Raw genomic sequence first — 8314 nt, 5'->3', positions numbered from 1 at the left:
TATCACATTATGTTCTATTCTTTTTTAGTTATCCTAGTAGGTGTGAAGTGGTATCTTACTGTGGTTTTCATTTGCATTTTCCTAATGAGTAATGTTGTTAAGCATCTTTTCATGTACTTATTGGCCATTTGTACATTTTATTTAGAGAAATGTTTATTCAAGTCCTTTGCCCAATTTTGAACTGGGTTGTTTTTTGTTGTTGAGTTTTAGGAGTTCTTTATATGTTCTGGACTTTAGTCACTTATTAGATACGTGATTTATAAATATTTTTCCTGTAAGCTGTTTTTTCATTTTTTTGACAATATCACTTAATATACAAAAGTTCTTAATTTTGAACTTTTAGAACAATTTATCTGTTTCTTCTTTTGTTTCCTGCAGTTTTGGGTGTCATATCCACGTAATCTTTGCCAAATCCAGTGTCATGAAGATTTTCCACAAAGTTTTCTTCTAAGAGTTTTGTAGTTTTAGCTCTTAAGTTTAGGTCTTTGGTGCATTTTGAGTTAATTTTTGTAGATAGTGGAAGATAAAGGTCCAACTTCATTCTTTTGAAGGTGGATATCCAGTTTTCCCAGCACAATTTATTAAAAAGACTGTCCTTTCTCCATTAAATGGTCTTGGCACTCTTGTCAAATTTAATTGACCGTATACATGAGAGTTTATTTTTGGGCTCTCTGTTCTATTCCATTAGTCTATATGTCTGTCCTTATGCCAGCACTGTACTGTTTTAAATTACTGTAGCTTTGCAGTAAGTTTTGAAGTCAGGAAGTGTCAGTCCTCCAATTTCATTCTTCTTTTCAAGGCTGCTTTTGCTCTTCAGGACACCTTGCAATTCCATATGGATTTGAGAATTTGCCTTTTCAATTCTACAAAAAAGGGTGTTGGAATTTTTATATGGATTACAGTGAATTTGAGAAGTTCTCTTTTGCCACCTTTCAATCAATTTCACTTTCTTCTGTCATCAAGGGTCTGATCACTATTCTGACTTCTAACATGAACTTTTTTTTTTTTTTCCGGTATGTGGGCCTCTCACTGTTGTGGCCTCTCCCGTTGTGGAGCGCAGGCTCCGGACGCGCAGGCTCAGTGGCCATGGCTCACGGGCCCAGCCGCTCCGCGGCATGTGGGATCTTCCCGGACCGGGGCACGAACCCGTGTCCCCTGCATCGGCAGGTGGACTCTCAACCACTGCGCCACCAGGGAAACCCTAACATGAACTATTAATTCTGCCTGTGTGAGCCATATTTTTATGTCAGGAAAATATAGTCTTTATTTTTTTTTAAGAAAACATAAATTATTGGAAACAAATTTCCTTTGTAGAATATTTTGGCAATAGTTCAGCCACAAATTTTCCAGATTTTGATTTTACCTATAAGAGTTCAAAAATTCTAAATGTATTAGACTTCAGATAAAATCAAACTTACAGAAGATTTACATGAATAGTATAAAAGATTTTTCCTGACTTATTTGAGAGTAAGTTGTTAACATGACAGTGTATCGCCCAAGAATGTTTGGTGTGTAATTCCTATAAAAAAAGATATGTTCCTACATAACCATAATCCAACCCTTGAAATCAAGAAATGAATAAGGGTACACTGATAAATTATTACCATCAGATGCTCAGCCTCAAACTTTCACCAGATTTCCTAATAACCATCCAGTCAGGATTACATGTAGCGATACTGGTTATGTCTCTTTAGCCACCTTAAACTTGGTACAGTTCTCCAGTGTTTCCTTGACTTCACAACCGTGCAACTTTTGAAAGTTACTAATCTAGTGATTTTGTAGAATGTCCCTCACTTTGGTTTAGTCTAGCAGTTCCTCATTATAGATTCAGGATATTTTTGTCAGGAATATCATAAATGTGATGCCAGTTTATACTTGTATTCACTCAGATGGTACACAGTTTTGATTTGTTTCTTTTCTGATTTCATCACTTGATTAATTTGCCAGACTTCCTCTGTAATTTTTTTCCTTTTTCCCTTTGTAATTTATGATGATTTTGTGGGGAGGGTCCTTTGAGAACATGTAAATATTCCATTCCTCATCAAGCTTTCACAAACTTGTTTTAGCATCCATCGATGCTTCTCAGCTGAATTAATTATTATGATGCTTGCCACATTGTTATTTTTAATGCCATCATTCCTTCTACATTTACTGATTGGCATTTTACTGTAAGGAAAAGATTCTTCTTCTCACCTTAATTAAAGTAGGGAGTTACAGATTTATATTTTATTCAATGGATTATAATCCATTAATATCATTATTTATTTTGATACTCAGATTTTCTCAGATTTGGCGCAGTTAGAGTTCCTTCACAATGGTTTCTGCATCCTTTTGACATAGCTACATCTTTTGAGCAATTCCTTACTTTCTTCTAAAGATGCTCCAGGCTTATCTTGTACATTCTCTGTCCCAGTCCTGGAATTCACCATTTCTTTAAAGATCCCTGGCTCCTTTTAGAAAAGAATTGTATTTGAAAATCAACTTTAGCTGTCAAGTGAGCTTATTACTATTAGAATATTGCTGCTCCTAGGCTTCTGAGTGGACATAGCGAGGACTAGTTTATATTTTTAATAAGTTATATATATGCACATACAAATATATATACAAATATATATATTCAAATATGTATTATATGCAAGAGAATATTATCCACATGTATGTTCACACACAACTTTATTTATCTACCTATCTCTCTCTCTCTCTCTATTATCTATCTAACACTATGAGTCAACATCAATACCAGTTCAGCACCACAGGATTCATTCTAGTTTTTTTCCTTTCTATATTTGGAACTCTTTTATGACAATGAGAAACCTGGATTCTGTAATCATCAGTATATTAACTTCTTAGGCCAATGACCCCTCAATATAACCAGCTTCTCATTTCTGTTATCACCACCCATCCACTGACACCCTTTTTATTTAATTCATGCTCTGACACACCCAGCCTAGGCATCCCCTAATTCAAATACTCTCTTCATTGTGCTCAGCCTCTGACATGACCCTGTGTGGGCTGAAACTGGCATGCACTTGGACCTTTCAGTAATAATACAGAATTATTTAAACATGAAAGTGGCCTTAGATGATATTTGTTGGTCTTGTCATTTTGTTGTTGAGAAATTTTGACAGAGTCACAGTGTAATTCCATCACAACAGCTGGCCCTTTGACAGTATTAGAGTGTCCAAACCTACTTTCCTATTCCTAAATGAAATCTATATTCAGGAAAGTCTGGCTCTTACAGGTTAATGACAAAGATTATTTTCTTAAGAATGTTTTTATTGCATAAAAATTCCTTAAAATGTTGATCATTTATTTTTAAAAATTATTTAATTACTCTTATGAAAGAACTCATGAAATTATTCTTTTTGTGAATGCAGAACAAGTGAAATTTTTCTTTCTCTTAAGCAGATACTGAGTCATCTTTTTTGAGATGATAAGAATTATGTAATCCATTTGTGTTTCCCTTTCTGCAGGGACTTCTGGAAAGCTCAAGCTAAGTTTCTTGCTAAATCACACCAATTATATCAGCCTCAATGGCAAATGTATTTGCTACTGCCTTTTCGCACACAGTTTTCACTTCTCTTTTAGAGATTTATTATATATATTTAATATAGTTTTTTTGTTTGGTTTTTTTTTGTTTGTGGGGTTTTTTTTTTTTTTTTTTTTTGCGGTATGCAGGCCTCTCACTGTTGTGGCCTCTCCCATTGAGGAGCACAGGCTCCGGACGCGCAGGCTCAGCGGCCATGGCTCACGGGCCCAGCTGCTCCGCGGCATGTGAGATCTTCCCAGACTGGGGCACGAACCCGTGTCCCCTGCATCGGCAGGCGGACTCTCAACCACTGCGCCACCAGGGAAGCCCAATATTTATTTATTCTTTTTAAATTTTAAACTTCTAGAAATGGAATATTTGAAGTTTTATATTTGTGGATCGATAATTCACATATAAGACTGATTTTTATGTGTGAAACATACATAGCAGCTTTGTCACACTACATAGGCTCCCACAGAAGATTACAGCACTTTTCAGATGTGAAATTGAAGACATTGTAGTCATTTTATGTAGTATGTTCAGCATCTGTAACAAATGCTCAAATAACAGTTGCTGAAACAACCTGAAATTTATCTCTTACTATAATAGTTTAGGCATAGGGAATCCAGCTCTGGTACTATGATTATATAAGGACCCAGACCCTGTCTGTCTTGTTACTCTCCTTATCCCAATTGTCAGAGGTGTGCAGGTAAACTGGCTCTCTGGAAAAAAAAAAAAAAATCCCTGACTTGTGCTGTTTGCTGTTTTTTGTGGTGTAAATACTTATAATGGCCAATTTTTTTTTTTTTTTTTTTTTGTGGTACATGGTCCTCTCACTGTTGTGGCCTCTCCCGTTGCAGAGCACAGGCTCCAGACGCACAGGCTCAGCGGCCATGACTCACGGGCCCAGCCACTCTGCGGCATGTGGGATCTTCCCGGACTGGGGCACAAACCTGTGTCCCCTGCATTGGCAGGCGGACTCTCAACCACTGCGCCACCAGGGAAGTCCATAGTGGCCAATTATAAGCTACTAGTGGTTTAACCACTGGCTTGCAAGATTCTTGAAAATTGAACAGTCAGCTCTGGCAAGCTGGCACGAGCTTAGCCCCAGCACAGCACTGGGTGCTGCCCTTCCTCATCCCTGTGGCCATGATGTTTCACCAGCAGGGCCACATTCCAGTCAGAGGAAAAGGGCCCTTCTCTGAGGAGTGTGACTTGATGTTGCACACATCATTTTTATTACCACTCCACTAGCCAGAAGTTAATCACATGCCTACACCTAGCAGACAGGCTAAGAAATGTCTTTATTCTATTTAGCTGATTATGAATCTAGCTGAAAACTGGGGTTCAGTTCTTATGGAAAAAGGGAAGAATGGCATTGGTGAATAATAGCACATTTTGCCACAGACACGCATTAAAAAATCAATGACATTAATTTATAGTCATGACTATAAGAATGGCAATAATGACTATAAGAATGACAATAATGACTATAATGAAGAAAGTTTATATGAGTAAATAATACAGTGCAGCTGTTAATTTGAAGAGTTTTCCATTTCAACGAACCAAAGAATGAGTAATAACCAAAGTGTCTCATTAATAATAGGCAAAGAACAATGCAATGCTAAGTTAAAACAATGACAAGAATCACTGAGATGTTCTCAGAAGTTAAATATGATCTTTGTGCTAATCCATTATCATTGCACTTTTTTCACGAGGTACCCTGATGAAGTTTTTGAAAAGTTATTTAAAATTACATATTAATAGGATGGATTAAGAAAGAAACTGGACTTTGAGAAGTCTTTCCCACTCCCCAGCTGTTGATCACTGAAAATAAAACAACAATGGCATTCGAGAATTTTATATTCTTAAGGGTTCAGATTAAAGAATGAGTAATCTAAGAGAGGTTGTGTATAAATCACAGTTGAACAACTGGATTGGGTTTGTGTATAAAGAAAAATAAATAAAGGTATCCATGACAACTGGTATGTTTCACATAAGATTCTAGAGTTCATATTAAGAGCATATTTATATTATGCTCTTCAGACCCACAAATCAAAATATCATCTCTGTTCTAATCAGTGATCCTCCCTACAGTGTGTTGCACCATCTACTTCCTGCATAATATCACCTATTAGCCCTCCTGTGTTTCTTCACACAAAGTATAACCTGAAGGCGTGAGAGGGTGGTCACATGATTCTAAATCACATCAAATATTTGTTAATAAAGCTGGGGAGAATCTGAAAAATATAAATTGAGGTATAATTGACAAAAATTTTATATATTTGATATGTACAATGTGATGGTTCGATATAAGTATACAATGTGGCATAATTACCACAATCAGGTTAATTAATACCTCTAATACCTTACATAGTTACCATTTTTTTGTTGTTGTTGTAGTGGTGAGAACACTTAAGATCTACTCTATTAACAAAAGTAAAGTATACAATACAGTGTTATTAACTATAATCATAATGCTGTACGTTGAATCCCCAGAAGTTATTCATCTTATAACTATCTTTCAATTCTTTGTCACTTTTGAAAAATCTCAAAAAAGAAGACATTTTATATCATATTTTCTTTACTTCTTGTTGAATAAATTAAAGCAAAAAATAAAACTCTGGTTCCTAATACAAAAGGTTTATCCTAGAATAATTTTTATGTAGATAAATCTGTTTTTCGTGTGTGAACTTTCTGCACTCTTAGTTGTTTTATCACCCTATTATTTTTCCATCCTGAGTCTCCAAACTCTTTTGACTACTACTTTCCTTTTTAAAAACCACCATGATTTATCTTTCTTCAGAGACCTTTTCTCTGCTTCCAAGGCCCTAAGTATGTTCATATTTTTTCACTTGTTCATTTATTCATTCATTCAGCCTATGTTTATTAAATATACCCATTATGAACATACAAGGTTTCATAGAGAAACAACATCCATATTCTGAAAGACACTGTGGAGTCCCCGAATTTGTAGAAAGACCCAATGTCCTATTCTCAAGAAATTTATAATCCAGTAGAAGAATACACACATACTTAGAAAAGAAGAGAAAATGTGCAAATGTAGAAACTACAGAGTATAAGAGGACAAAGAAGGGAGAGGCCACTTGGGGACTATTCTTGGTGGGTTTGGAATGGGCACCATGAAGAGAGAATTGCAGCAGAGATGGTGGCTTAGCACTCAACATCTATTCCACTCCTCTACTAGTGTTCTTCCTGTAGTTAAGAGGCCAGAAAGCTAAAAACATTTCTCATAAACCTTTGCAACTGGCTGAATGAGTGAATGAATAAATGAATGAATGAACAAATATGAACATACTTAGGGCCTTGGAAGCAAAGGTCCTTGGAGGAAAATAATAGTGGTTTTTGAAAGGGAAAGTAGTAGCCACAAGGGTTGGTGACTCAGGGTGGAAAAATAATAGACTTAGGGTGATAATGCAATTTACCTTTGACAGATGATGTGCTTGCATGTGAGATTTGGAAGACAGAATTGAAGTGAAGGCCTGATTCTGCTGTTTCTGCTGCCAAGTTCAGTCATGAAGTGACTTTTTTCCCTCCTTCCTTCCTTGGTAGTGGTAGCAGAGTGTCTTGCCACTAGCCTTAGGGGTGTTGAGAGATAGAGCATGCAGAATCAATTTGTGATTCCAGTAGTCTCAGTATAGTGCTGAAGCCTGCAGTGAAGGTGGTGGCTTCTTGATAGTGGCTGTCTCCTGACTTTGGAAATTCCCTGTGTCAGTGTGGATCTGGAGCCAGTGATCTTCACATCGAAGAGGTGATTGGTGGTCTACCTCAGTGGTATTGATTTGAGTATCAACCTAGAGCCTGTTCCCTCAGCAGCCCTAAGAATGCTGTAAGCCATTGGGAGCGCTGTAATAAATCCCTGTGGATTTAAACTAGCTAGACTTTTGTCTCTGCAACTGACCACTGACCAGTACAGTAATACTGTAAAATCTCCTTTTTTTCCATAAGAAAAAGAACATTCCAGAGAGAAGGAGTAGCTCAAGCAGAAGTGGAAAATGCAATATTTGTGTAGGAATTCCCTCTTAGAACTAAGCAGCTGGAGCTAAAATGTAGGGTACTATGGAGACTTGGCGGGAGGTGCTGTTTGGAGAGGATGTGATCACAAGTCTGAGGAGGCTGTCTTTTATTGGCCAAGAAATGGGGAGCCAGGTAATTTGGGAATATTAACCTGGAAGTGGGATGTGGAATAGATTTGAGGAAATGAGACTGAAAAGGGCCTGATCCATTAGAAAAGTAATACAATTAGTAGGATAAAAAGCATAGAATAAATAGGAGAAAAATCTCATAGGACAATGCTGGGTGAGTTCTGGTGTTCATTTTAATTGTCATGTTCTGGGCAGATGTGCCCCTTGCTTCCAGCTTTATCTGAATCATGGGTGAGAACATGATATGGACTTCAGTGCAGGCAGGGGAAATGATAGATGTACAAGATGGGAGAGGGAGCAGGGAGGGGTAAAATGCTATTGAATGCAATGAGCTAGTGAATGTCAGAAATGTTTTCTATAAGCCGGAACTGTCTGATTTGACAATGTTGTTGGTTTTAAATTGAATTTATAGAAAATTAATTAGTTTTAGATAACATTCTTCTTATCATAATAAGTTATTATAGCCTGTTAGCTCTAAGTTAAAGTTTTAACTATTTAGTTTTGGGTATACGTAAAGACCTCTGAGCTTTGAAGGTATCAGTTCAGGTCCTGCCTTACTTTTTTTTGTGATCTTAGACAAATCATCTGAGTCTGAATTTCCTCATCTGCAGAATGGGAA

This window comes from Delphinus delphis, chromosome 7 (genome assembly GCF_949987515.2).
Source record: "Delphinus delphis chromosome 7, mDelDel1.2, whole genome shotgun sequence".
In the NCBI taxonomy this organism is placed as follows: Eukaryota; Metazoa; Chordata; class Mammalia; order Artiodactyla; family Delphinidae; genus Delphinus; species Delphinus delphis.
This window is presented reverse-complemented; position numbering follows the sequence as displayed.